Here is an 11,633-nt window from a genome sequence, read left to right on the forward strand (position 1 = left end):
TGCCATTCCAAGTAAATTTGTATGTGCCAAACTCTAAACCTTCAAATAAATATCCTATTTCGTATGCTCGAATAGCTCATGTATCAACTAGGGTTGTCCGTATCTTCCATGTTAGGCGGGTTATTCTCAAGAGGAGTGGACTCAGCTCCTCACTCACGAGAAAATGGCTGGTCATCGGGATGCCCAGTCCCATGCTTTATGCAAACTAAATCAAAATAATTGCAAACAAAACTCCCCCTGGGACTCTTGTTAGTTGGAGGCACTCGTTGTTTCGAGCAAACCATGGATTGATGCTTGTTGGTGGAGGGGGAGTATAAACTTTACCATTCTATTTGGGAACCGCCTATAATGTGTGTAGCATGGAAGATATCGCCATCTCTTGGTTGTTATGTTGACAATGAAAGTATACCGCTCAAAATATTATTCACCTCTATTTCAAAACCGAGCTCTGGCACCTCTACAAATCCCTGATTCCCTCTGCGAAGGGCCTATCTATTTACTTCTATGTTGAGTCATCATCCTCTTATTAAAAAGCACTAGTTGGAGAGCATTGTTGTCATTTGCATTCATTACTGTTAGTTTACATTGAGTATGACTTGACTGGATCTCTTTTACCATGAATTACAATGTCTAATCAGTCCTTGATATTTAAAGGTGCTCTGCATTTATGTTTTGCGGTCTCAGAAAGAGCTAGCAAGATACCACCTTGTCATATCATATTATGATTGTTTTGAGTAAGTGTTGTCATCCGAGATTTATTATTATTGCTTGCTAGTTGATTATGCCATTGATATGAGTAAACATGAGACCTAAGCATTATTGTGAATATGGTTAGTTTATAATCTTTGCTGAAAACTTGAATGCTGGCTTTACATATTTACAACAACAAGAGCAAACAGAATTTGTAAAAGTTTTTCTTTATCACTTTCAGTTTGTCAACTGAATTGCTTGAGGACAAGCAAATGTTTAAGCTTGGGGGAGTTGATACGTCTCTATCGTATCTACTTTTCCAAATACTTTTGCCCTTGTTTTGGACTCTAACTTGCATGATTTGAATGAAACTAACCCGGACTGACGCTGTTTTCAGCAGAATTGCCATGGTGTTATTTATGTGCAGAAACAAAAGTTCTTGGAATGACCTGAAACTCCACAGAGCATCTTTTTGGAAATAATAAAAAATACTGGCAAAAGATCAAGACCAGGGGGCCCACACCCTAGCCACGAGGGTGGGGGCGCGCCTGCCCCCTGGGCGCCCCCTAGAGCTCCTCCGACCTCAACTCCAACTCTATATATTCACTTCCGGGGAGAAAAAAATAGAGAAGAAGGATTCATCGTGTTTTACGATACAGAGCCGCCGCCAAGCCCTACAACCTCTCGGGAGGGCTCATTTGGAGTCCGTTCGGGGCTCCGGAGAGGGGAATCTGTCGCCATCGTCATCATCAACCATCCTCCATCACCAATTTCATGATGCTCATCATCGTGCGTGAGTAATTCCATCGTAGGCTTGCTGGACGGTGATGGGTTGGATGAGATTTATCATGTAATCAAGTTAGTTTTGTTAGGGTTTGATCCCTAGTATTCACTATGTTCTGAGATTGATGTTGCTATGACTTTGCTATGCTTAATGTTTGCCACTAGGGCTCGAGTGCCATGATTTCAGATCTGAACCTATTATGTTTTCATCAATATATGAGAGTTCTTGATCCTATCTTGCAAGTCTATAGTCACCTACTATGTGTTATGATCCGGCAACCCCGAAGTGACAATAATCGAGACCACTCCCGGTGATGACCGTAGTTTGAGGAGTTCATGTATTCACTATGTGTTAATGCTTTGGTCCGGTACTCTATTAAAAGGAGGCCTTAATATCCCTTAGTTTCCGCTAGAACCCCGCTGCCACGGGAGGGTAGGACAAAAGATGTCATGCAAGTTTTTTTCCACAAGCACGTATGACTATATTCGGAATACCTGCCTACATTACATTGATGAATTGGAGCTAGTTCTGTGTCACCCTAGGTTATGACTGTTACATGATGAATCACATCCGGCATAATTCTCTATCACCGATCCATTGCCTACGAGCTTTCCATATATTGTTCTTCGCTTATTTACTTTTTCGTTGTTATTGCTATCATCACTACAAAAATACCAAAAACATTACTTTTGTTATCATTACCTTTTGCTACCGTTACCACTACTATCATATTACTTTGCTACTAAATACTTTGCTGCAGATATTAAGTTTTCAGGTGTGGTTTAATTGACAACTCAGCTGCTAATACTTGAGAATATTCTTTGGCTCCCCTTGTGTCGACTCAATAAATTTGGGTTGAATACTCTACCCTCGAAAACTGTTGCGATCCTCTATACTTGTGGGTTATCACGCCCCTCCTCATTTATAGTGGGAGAAGGCCAACCGGCGATCCCCACGATCACGGGTAATGATGATTTTTCTCTGCATGCAGCAGGGACTCGTCAAGTCGGGCAGTTGCCGAGGCAGCGTGGGGAAGCGGAGACGCCCTGGGAGCCACCAAGGATTTTTTTTAATAATCCTATATGTTTAATGATCTAGATAGGAAACTACAATACACATAAAGCATGCGATATAGAAATTTTATCAGTATGATACTAGTTAGATCGAGATATTAAATAGTAACACATGGCCAGAGAAGAATACATCTTGTGAGATATGGAGAAGACTTTTCTTCATTAATTTTTGTTCATCCATATTTATTGCACTCAACCATATCTTGGTCCTACTATTATAACTAGATCTTCTTGTGACCATTCGTCGAATACACAATCAACTTTGAAGCTCATTCATATATTGGCTCTGTGCCGTTACAACACCATATAAATTAATATTGATCCTTCTGACTCAACTATTGTATGTTAAGATCCAAAACTCTTAGAGTTGAAAAGCCATGATTAGAATTGAGCATGCAAGGCCAGGAAGAGGATAGATCAATCTACGCTTATCTCATTAAGGAAATTAGGCATCTCTTGTCTCTTCGTGATTCTTGTATTACTCATGTTAATCGTACTTAAATAATGTTAGTGATAATTTAGCTAAGTTGCTAGAGGTGAGGGTAGAACTACGACTTGGTTAGGGTATGGCCCTGAAGTTGCTTTGTCTTTAGCTTTTGATGATTGTAAGGATCTTGTGATTGCATAATACAAGTTTTCATCCGCAGAAAAAAATAATTAGAATTGAGCATCCATTCGCAAGGCATTTCACACTGGAAAACACATATGTGCACGCGTTTCTTAGTCGGCTCACACAACATGTTATACAAGATGAATCCAATGTGTCCAATTTTGCGCTTCGGTTTCGCGCTATTCAACCTAGCTTGTTTGTCGTGCTTCGAAGGTTTCCAACACACCCAACCTACCTTATTATTTTCTATAAAATCCCATCGGCTCACCACGCGTGCATGTTTCTATTAACCGCAAAGCTTTCTTAATATAAGATATCATCTATGATACTGGATTTGCTTGCATACATCATTTCGCCACATGGCCATGCGTCTTCATTATTTTTAAATATGTTTTTAATATTTTGGTAGGACATATTTGTCGAGCAAATTTTAATACATTACTAATCGTGGATGTACCCTTTAATTAATTTCCAAATATACCAAAATCATTCGTGTTCACATCTAGACGTGTTCAAATTACAAATCAATATAAAAAGGAGTAGAGATTGAAAGCAGAAACCACATTCACCCTGGCTCTTCTATCTTGCCTCCCTCCGAAAACCCTCTCCCTACAGGAATGGATCCCTTCGTTTCTGACACCACCGGTCCTGTGACAACCAGCCCCAAAACTCAGGGACAAGAGGAAGAGGGCCTTGGAACCGACCCCTCCTTCAATTCCCTTACCACTGAGTCCGTCGGCGCGAGCCCCGACGCGGAGGGCGGCGCCGCCGCCACACAGGCGGACGATGAGGCGGAGAGTGGGGCGCCCGGCTCCCCTTCCCCGCCCCGACTGCCGCCGAGCATCTCCCCGCGCCCGCGATCCTCTCAGGGCCGCGTGCTTCCGGAGGCTGGCCGCCTCCTGCGAAGCCCGCCGACTCCGCGAGGCGGCGCTCCTCCGTGCGTCTAAACCGCCCGCGGAGAAGGCCGAGGACCCCGACGAGCCAATCTGGCCACCAAGAAGCCGCTATTGGAGGCGCTTCGTGTATGTATACCTCGCCTTCCACCCCGACTCTCCTTTTGCTCATGAATGCATGATTAGATAGTTCCTTCAAATAATTTGGGTTTAGATAGATTACCATGCTAGGGCTTTCGGAGAACATATCGCTGAGGCGTTCGTTTTCAGAGATTTTGCACGTAGTAGATTCAGCAATTTTACATGTGCAATAGTAGATTCTATTTATCCCGTCCCAACTTAGTTTTTATTTTGGAGAAGTACGTGGTAATATGTTTCGTGGCCTAACGGAGATGGTGAGAAGAATCATGATTCTGTTTTTTTATATAAAATAACTGTGATTTAGTTTGATTACCATGCTAGGGCTGTTTGAGGAGTAGGGATATCTGCGATTGCAATCGGTACATCCGATTTACTATTGCTACATTAGGTCATGTTTCTAATGCTGATGGCATCTCGGTCAGTGTGTAGCCTAGGTTCTGGAGCGTTGCGTTAGCTCAAGCTGTTAAATATATATTTGCGAGTTATGTCCTTAATTTTGTGAACTGGAGTGTTGATGCCCCAACTAGTGATAAGGCGTTAAGTTCCGCCTTTCTGTTCCTAACGGAATCTTTGAATCTAGCCTAGGGATCTCAAAACATTACGTAAGCCCTAGTTACCTAATTAAGCTGTTCAAAATGTTGGAGATTTATGGCATTACCATAATGAACCTGATTTATGGGAGAACCATACTGCTCTAATGCCAGCGATATCTTGATATCTAGCCTGAGAAATCAAAGATTTACTATAACTAGCCTTTGTCCTCACCCTCTTTTCATGTTCATGGTGGTGTATCCCTTCTGTTTTAATCTTACGTTCACGTTTCTTTTGTTTCTCTATCAAGCATTTTGCCTTTCCCAGTCTGAAACTTTTGCAATTACCTCCAACAGGGAACTAAAAACTATGGGGTCCAGGCCGGCTAATCCTGTGCCCAACCCTGATGAGAGTTCATTATCTCATATCAAGAGCCAAGATATGTTAGCTGACAAGGTTGTGGACCAATGGGTGACAGTGACACTGAAAACTCCTCTGGAAGTGCATCATATCAAGTTGTTCCTTACAAGAATGTCCAGGGAGAAAACAACTTACCTGTGCTGTCTAAAAAAAGAAAATTCATTATCAGTACATATTCTGTGCAATGTAGTACTTGCCAGAAATGGAGAGTTGTACCATCCAAACTGAAATATGAGCAAACCCGAGAGAATATTATACAAGTTCCTTTTTCTTGCAAATATGTCCATGGGTGGAAGCCACAAGTTACATGCCATGATCCAACTGATATATCTGAGGATAATGGCATGGCATGGGCAATTGATATCCCATGTATCCCTCAGACCCCTCTTGGGTGGGAAAGGAATATTACTCTAAGGAATGAACAGAGCACGAGATTCGCTGATGTGTGAGTATTACTTGTTTTGCACAACATCGTAGTTAATTTGTTTCCCAGCTTTTTGTATTTATTTCTGAGCAAATGAGGTTGCAGTTGTTTTCTAACGTGCCTGGGTCGTAACTCTTGAGAGCTCAAAATGCTCATTTATGGTTTAGGAACTTAATGCTGTTCATATTTGATCAATGGTTAAACATTCATTCCTGTTGTCTGCTAAACACCTTACACACCTATATAAAAGGATGTGCTTGCCATTCCGTGTACGTATTGTATGACTGTTTCGTAACACTTATATACATCCTTTCAGGTACTATATCTCTCCCGCAGGCAGAAAAGTAAGATCCATGAAAGATGTCGAAAGGTAAGCTAACTTTCTTCTGGTCAACTTCTCTTCAATATCGTTACTTTCTTAAGCATATTAGTGCCCAGATGCAGTTTTCCCTTCATCTAGCATGTTGATAACCGCATCTGAATGGTATCCACTATTATTGTGAAGTTGTTACAAAGTGTTATCATTGTACTTTCACTACCTCAATGGCTCAATGATCATATGAAGCACACAACCAGCGTTTAGGCTTAGCTTTGTTGGGGCTTATTTTCAGAAATCTTGCCTGTTCTTACAATTGAACGTTGGAAACACAGAATACATGTGTATACTATGTGAAGTTGTGAACTTCTCCATGTGGTTCAATCTGCCTAGATGTTTATCTTATTCGTCATATGTTATACTTTGATAGGTATCTTGAAGACAACCCAGACTATGCTGCCCGCTTACAGTTATCTCAGTTTTCGTTCAGGGTACCTAAACCTCCAAATTGCCCTCGTCAGTCAGACCTTATTGAACCAACTGAAGGTATATTTATGCACAACTTTTAACATGGTTACTTTAACTGGCATGCTAAATGGATTGCTGGTTGGACAAGCATCTCTCTTCTGGTTGAACAATGGCCACTATTGCTTCAAATTTATGTCAGTGATAAAATGGTTTTCGGATTGCCTTGTCAACTGAGAATGCATTACAAGTTTGTGTACTTGTATATTGTGGTATGTGGTACTTAATGGAATTATTTAAGTGGTAGGTCAGGTGGTGAGCTGGGGTGTACAGGATAGTAGGGCATGCATGTAAGCAAAGTTCAACACGTGCCATTCATATTTTAAATGATCATAACAGGTTGAGATGTCGTAAATTGGATTTTACTTTATTGTTTTTAAATTTCTGTAAATTGGATGGCACACCTGATAACATAGCGTAGACCATTGCACGCACTAGTGGCTGATGGATTATATCCCCTTTACATGAATATGAAACTAAATGAGAGTTCTGTTAATGCATGCTGCCTATATATAGTTGCATAACATGAGACAGGCAGGTGGGTGACTTCTAGTACCCTTGTTGATTATAGCACCACTCCTAGATTAAGTTCTTGCAACTAGCTAGCGATTTAGGGATCTTGTAGCAGCGGTTAGAAATTTAGAATCACTCTGTGGGGTTCATTGGTGGTTGGTGATGTCTGCTGTTTCCATCTATTAGTATACTTACATACAATGACCCTTGCACAACGGACAACGTCTTGATGCGATTAGCTTGCTTGTCTTCTCTTCTGGCTCAAGTGATTAATGCCGTTCTATTCACTCTCTGTGTTTGTGCAACCATCTGATAATTTGACACATGATTTGTTATTTATCTGATGGCATGCTCTTATTTTCAGTGCCACCTCCGGTTCACGAGGATCCCGTGCACAACTACATGCCGGTCCCTCATGGAGAAGCCAATCATTTAACTCATATACCAGTTATACTAGCTCTACAAGTACCAGTGATGCTCTCCAAAAAGAGAAAACTAAACCAGTGATGCTCTCCAGAAAGAAAGAAAAATGCTCTATCAGTGATGTTCAAACTTCAAACTTGAAATGTGCTATTTTGCTGCATTATCTTACTGTTAATGTTCTACCTTAGCTAAGCTCGCTCCCCTTGTGCCGTACTTTGCTCCAGCTTGGCTGGAACTGAGAAAGTTTTTGGGACATCGACATCAACTGAGGAATGTTGTTGCAGAAAGCTATTGAAACTGCCACATTGCTTTTACCTCACTCTGTTCGTGTGCTGTGAATGCCTATAACTTAAAGTTTATGCGTGTTGCACATCATAATCTCCTGTATAAGGTACAATCTTTTTTATTGAGATCAATGGGTATTGGGACAGAGCTTAGATAACAGAAGTTTCTGCCACCCCCATACTATGACCAAAGATCACATTATATACATCTGTCTATTTTATGTTTATGCGATGAATTGCATGCGCAAGCCCATAGCATTTGAGACATTTTTAAGTTCAAACATACAAATGACAAAAGCCATTAAACTATGCATCATATTGATCTGCATCTCAAAAGAAAAACAAACAAGGCGTGATCTGTGTTGGGATTCTTATAGAACTAGAAAAATAGAAATGCATTCCAAGGAAAGAGTGAGCCCCATTCTATGATCAAAGAGTTTACAAACTGGCATGACAAAATTTCAGCTTGGCTGCCACCTTTATTAGCCTAACATGATAAAATGTCACACAGCGACCCCTGGTTAAGGGCCTCTTTGGATGGCAAGTCTTACAAGATGCAGGAACAAGAAAAATTCTTTATGAGGTCAAATAGCCTTTGTACCAATTATTTCTAATGGCTGAAGTTCTCCAAAACTTACTGGAAATCCTACGGATCATTTGCTCATTATATACTTTCTCTTGACATAATGACGGGAGCATTCTAGGGGTTTAGTGATTCTCACAAAACAAAACGCAGATAGTTATCGCATGGTCCCTACGTACGGTCTCAAAATTTGCTTTCTCTTCGCCTTTTGATCTCAAGAATAAAACCCCCAAATAAGAAAACTTGCTGCTTTCTCTTATGATTTTGAAGTGGTTTTGGAAGAGTGTCAACTTTAGGTAAAAATAATCCCACATATTCGGAGAGTGTTCAATCTTATGATTTTTTTTGCTAAAAGTAGGTTTGGAGAGGTCATGACTCTAGTTGACGTTAATCCCACTATCTTGAAAGATTATAGAACATTTATGCATATGGATCATGAAGAGAATATTTTCTATGATAGCTATATTTTTGAATTTGATTATGATCCTACATGTATTATTATGAGAGAGGAAAATAGGGTTGCAGAAATTTTCATGTTACTAAATTACCTCTCGTTATGTTGAGATTTTTAATGTTCTATTCTTCTTCCTTGCATATGCTAGATATTGCTTGTCTTGATAATTTGTTTTCCTATAAAATGCCTATGCATAGAAAGTATGTTAGACTTAAATGTGTTGGTCACATGTTTCATGATGCTTTTTTTGTGCTTCAATTCTTGTCTTTTATGTGAGCATCATTAATATCCCAAGCATATCTTAATGGCTATAAAGAAAGAGATTGTTGGGAGACAACCCAATAGTTTTACTTTGCTATTTTTGTGTGTGCACACAATTATGCTACTATTATGGTTGTGTTTTTGTATTTAAATTAGTGTTTCTGCCAAGTAAAGCCTTTGGATGATTTGGATGATAGTTGCTTTGATTCTGTGAGAAAAATAGAAACTTTTCTGCCCAGTAAGAGAATTTTCTAAATTCACTGGTACATGATAAAATTCTGTATTTTTTAACATGATTTATATATAAATTTCCCACATTGTTCTAATTTCTCAGAACTTGGAGTTACAGAAGTATAGTCATTGTTCGAATCATTACAGACTGTTCTGGTTTTCAAGATTCTATTTTTGTTGCATTGTTTGCCTGTTTTGATGAATCTACAGATTGTTCCGGGGGATATATGTAACGCCCCGAGACCGATGTGCCAGGTGTCGTCCAGTTATTCGCCATTTTTGTCTTGTCGTTGCTTGCGTGTCATGCATTGCATATCATGTCATCATGTGCATTTTATTTGCATACGTGTTCGTCTCATGCATCCGAGCATTTTCTCCGTTGTCCTTTTTGCAATCCGGCGCTCCGTTCTCCTCCGATGGTCCTTTCTACCTTGTTTCGTGTGTGGGGATTAAACATTTTCGGATTGTACCGGAGACTTGCCAAGCGGCCTTGGTTTACTACCGGTAGACCACCTGTCAAGTTTCGTACCATTTGGACTTCGTTTGATGCTCCAACGGTTAACCGAGGGACCGAGAAGGCCTCGTGTGTGTTGCAGCCCAACACCCTTCCCAAAACCCACCTAAACCTCCTCCATCTTCTCGGTCGTTCGATCGCGTGGCCGAAAACCGCACCTCATTTGGACTCTCCTAGCTCCTTCTACCTATAAATATGTGGCTCTCCCCGATTTTTCGCGCAGTCCAAACCCTAGCTTCTTCCCACTCCGCCGCCGGACATGTCCGCGCCCGCCGGACGCGTCCAGCCTCCACCTCACCCCGGCCAATCAGTGCTTGCCACGTCAGCTCCGCCGCCGCCTCATCCAATCGTGCGCCGCCACGTCGTCCCGGCGCCCCGCCTCTCCACCGCGCGGCCCGCCGAGCCCATCGCGGACCCGCGCGGGCCCATCCCGTCGCCGCCCGCGGGGCGTGCCGCCCGGCCGCCTCTTCATCGCTCCGCCGTGGAGCCGCTGCTCCGGCGACCTCGCCCCGCCGGCGGGTTCCTCCACGCCGCCCCGCTCGCCCCAGGTCGCCTTCGCCGCGCGCCATCGCCAACCGGCCGCCGCCCTCGCTACTCCGCCTCGCCTGCCTTCTTCCGGCGACCGGCACCCGTCGCCGCCTCCGGCCATCGCCGACGCAAGCGCCGACCCGCCGCCGTCCTTTCTCGCCCTCGCCTCGCCGGAGAAGATCCGCCTCGCCGGAGTTCGAAGTCCGGCCGGATCCGGGGAGTGGGATGAGATCCACCACTCCCCCGAACCAAACGCACCCTCGCCCGATCCAGATCTCGTCGTCCCAGATCCCTCCGTCCCGTTGACTTTTTGCGGAGGTGAAATTCCACTAAGTCCCCGAAGTTTCTAGATTCATATGCCTCTATTCATCATGTCGTAACTTTGCATCCGTAGCTCCGATTCATGCGTGTAGCATATTAAAATGTTCGTCTCAGAGAGCACATCATTTCATCTCATTGCATCATTTTCATTTGAGTTCATCTTGATGCCCCAAATGCTGTTGGAAGAGAGCTATTTGAGTTAATTGTCAGATCTGCTGCACCAAATAGCTATTTGTCATTTTTGCCATGATTAATGTGTGCATGATATGCCCCTGAGCTCTACATGAGTTTTGTTATATGCTTTGCCATCTTTCCAGAGGTGCTATCCATGTATTTTTGTGATGTGTGTGGTGACTAGCACAAGCTTGCAAAGTGGTGCATTCGTTAATGCTGATTTCAGGGACTTGGCAATTCCACTAAGTCCTTGATCTGTTTATCTCAATATGCCATATATTCATGTTGTTTCCTAGTGATCCGTGCCTCTTTTGAGGATTATCAGTAAGGATGTTTTGTTAATCTTGTAGTGCTCTATCCATCCATGTCTTTATTTGTAATTATGGAGCACCCTAGCTTGAGTCAATCGAGCTCTACTTTTGCTATTTCGTGAATCTGGGCAGATTGTCTACTTGTTAGCGATTTTGCCGAGGATGTTGTAGTTGATCCGTGCATGATATGCTATTGTTCTTGCCATGCCTAGCTTGTATAATGTGTATTCTTAGTGGGTGTATGCTTAGATTGTCATGACTTGCTCTGTAGTGAGTGCATCGAGCTCGTTAACATGCCTACTCGATATCTGATTTGCATGCTCCAGTTTTTCTCTAAGTCTGTGATCTGATTATGTTTTTGCCATGTTCACATGCTTGCAAATGTATTTTCTGATCCCTTTTGGCTCAAGGTCACAAAGGGACTTTTGTTAAGCTCTTTGAGTAGCTCCATGCCATGCCTTGCTTTGCCATGTTAAGTTCCTGTAGAATATATTTTTTCTTGCTCCAAAGTGTGCTACCTGATCTGAAATTCCAAGCTTGTGTTAATTTCACTAAGTCTGAGACCTGTTTACCAATTGCACTTTTTCCATGCTTGTTTGAACTTGCTAATGGATGAATTAGCCGTAGCT

General features: G+C 42.3%; 1 pseudogene; it reads left to right on the plus strand.

Annotated features, from left to right (window-relative positions):
• The first annotated feature begins 5,084 nt into the window (after positions 1-5,084).
• Positions 5,085-7,657, plus strand: LOC119332536 (annotated as a pseudogene).
• The last annotated feature ends 3,976 nt before the right edge of the window (positions 7,658-11,633 follow it).

This window comes from Triticum dicoccoides, chromosome 7A (assembly GCF_002162155.2).
Source record: "Triticum dicoccoides isolate Atlit2015 ecotype Zavitan chromosome 7A, WEW_v2.0, whole genome shotgun sequence".
NCBI classification, from domain to species: domain Eukaryota; kingdom Viridiplantae; phylum Streptophyta; class Magnoliopsida; order Poales; family Poaceae; genus Triticum; species Triticum dicoccoides.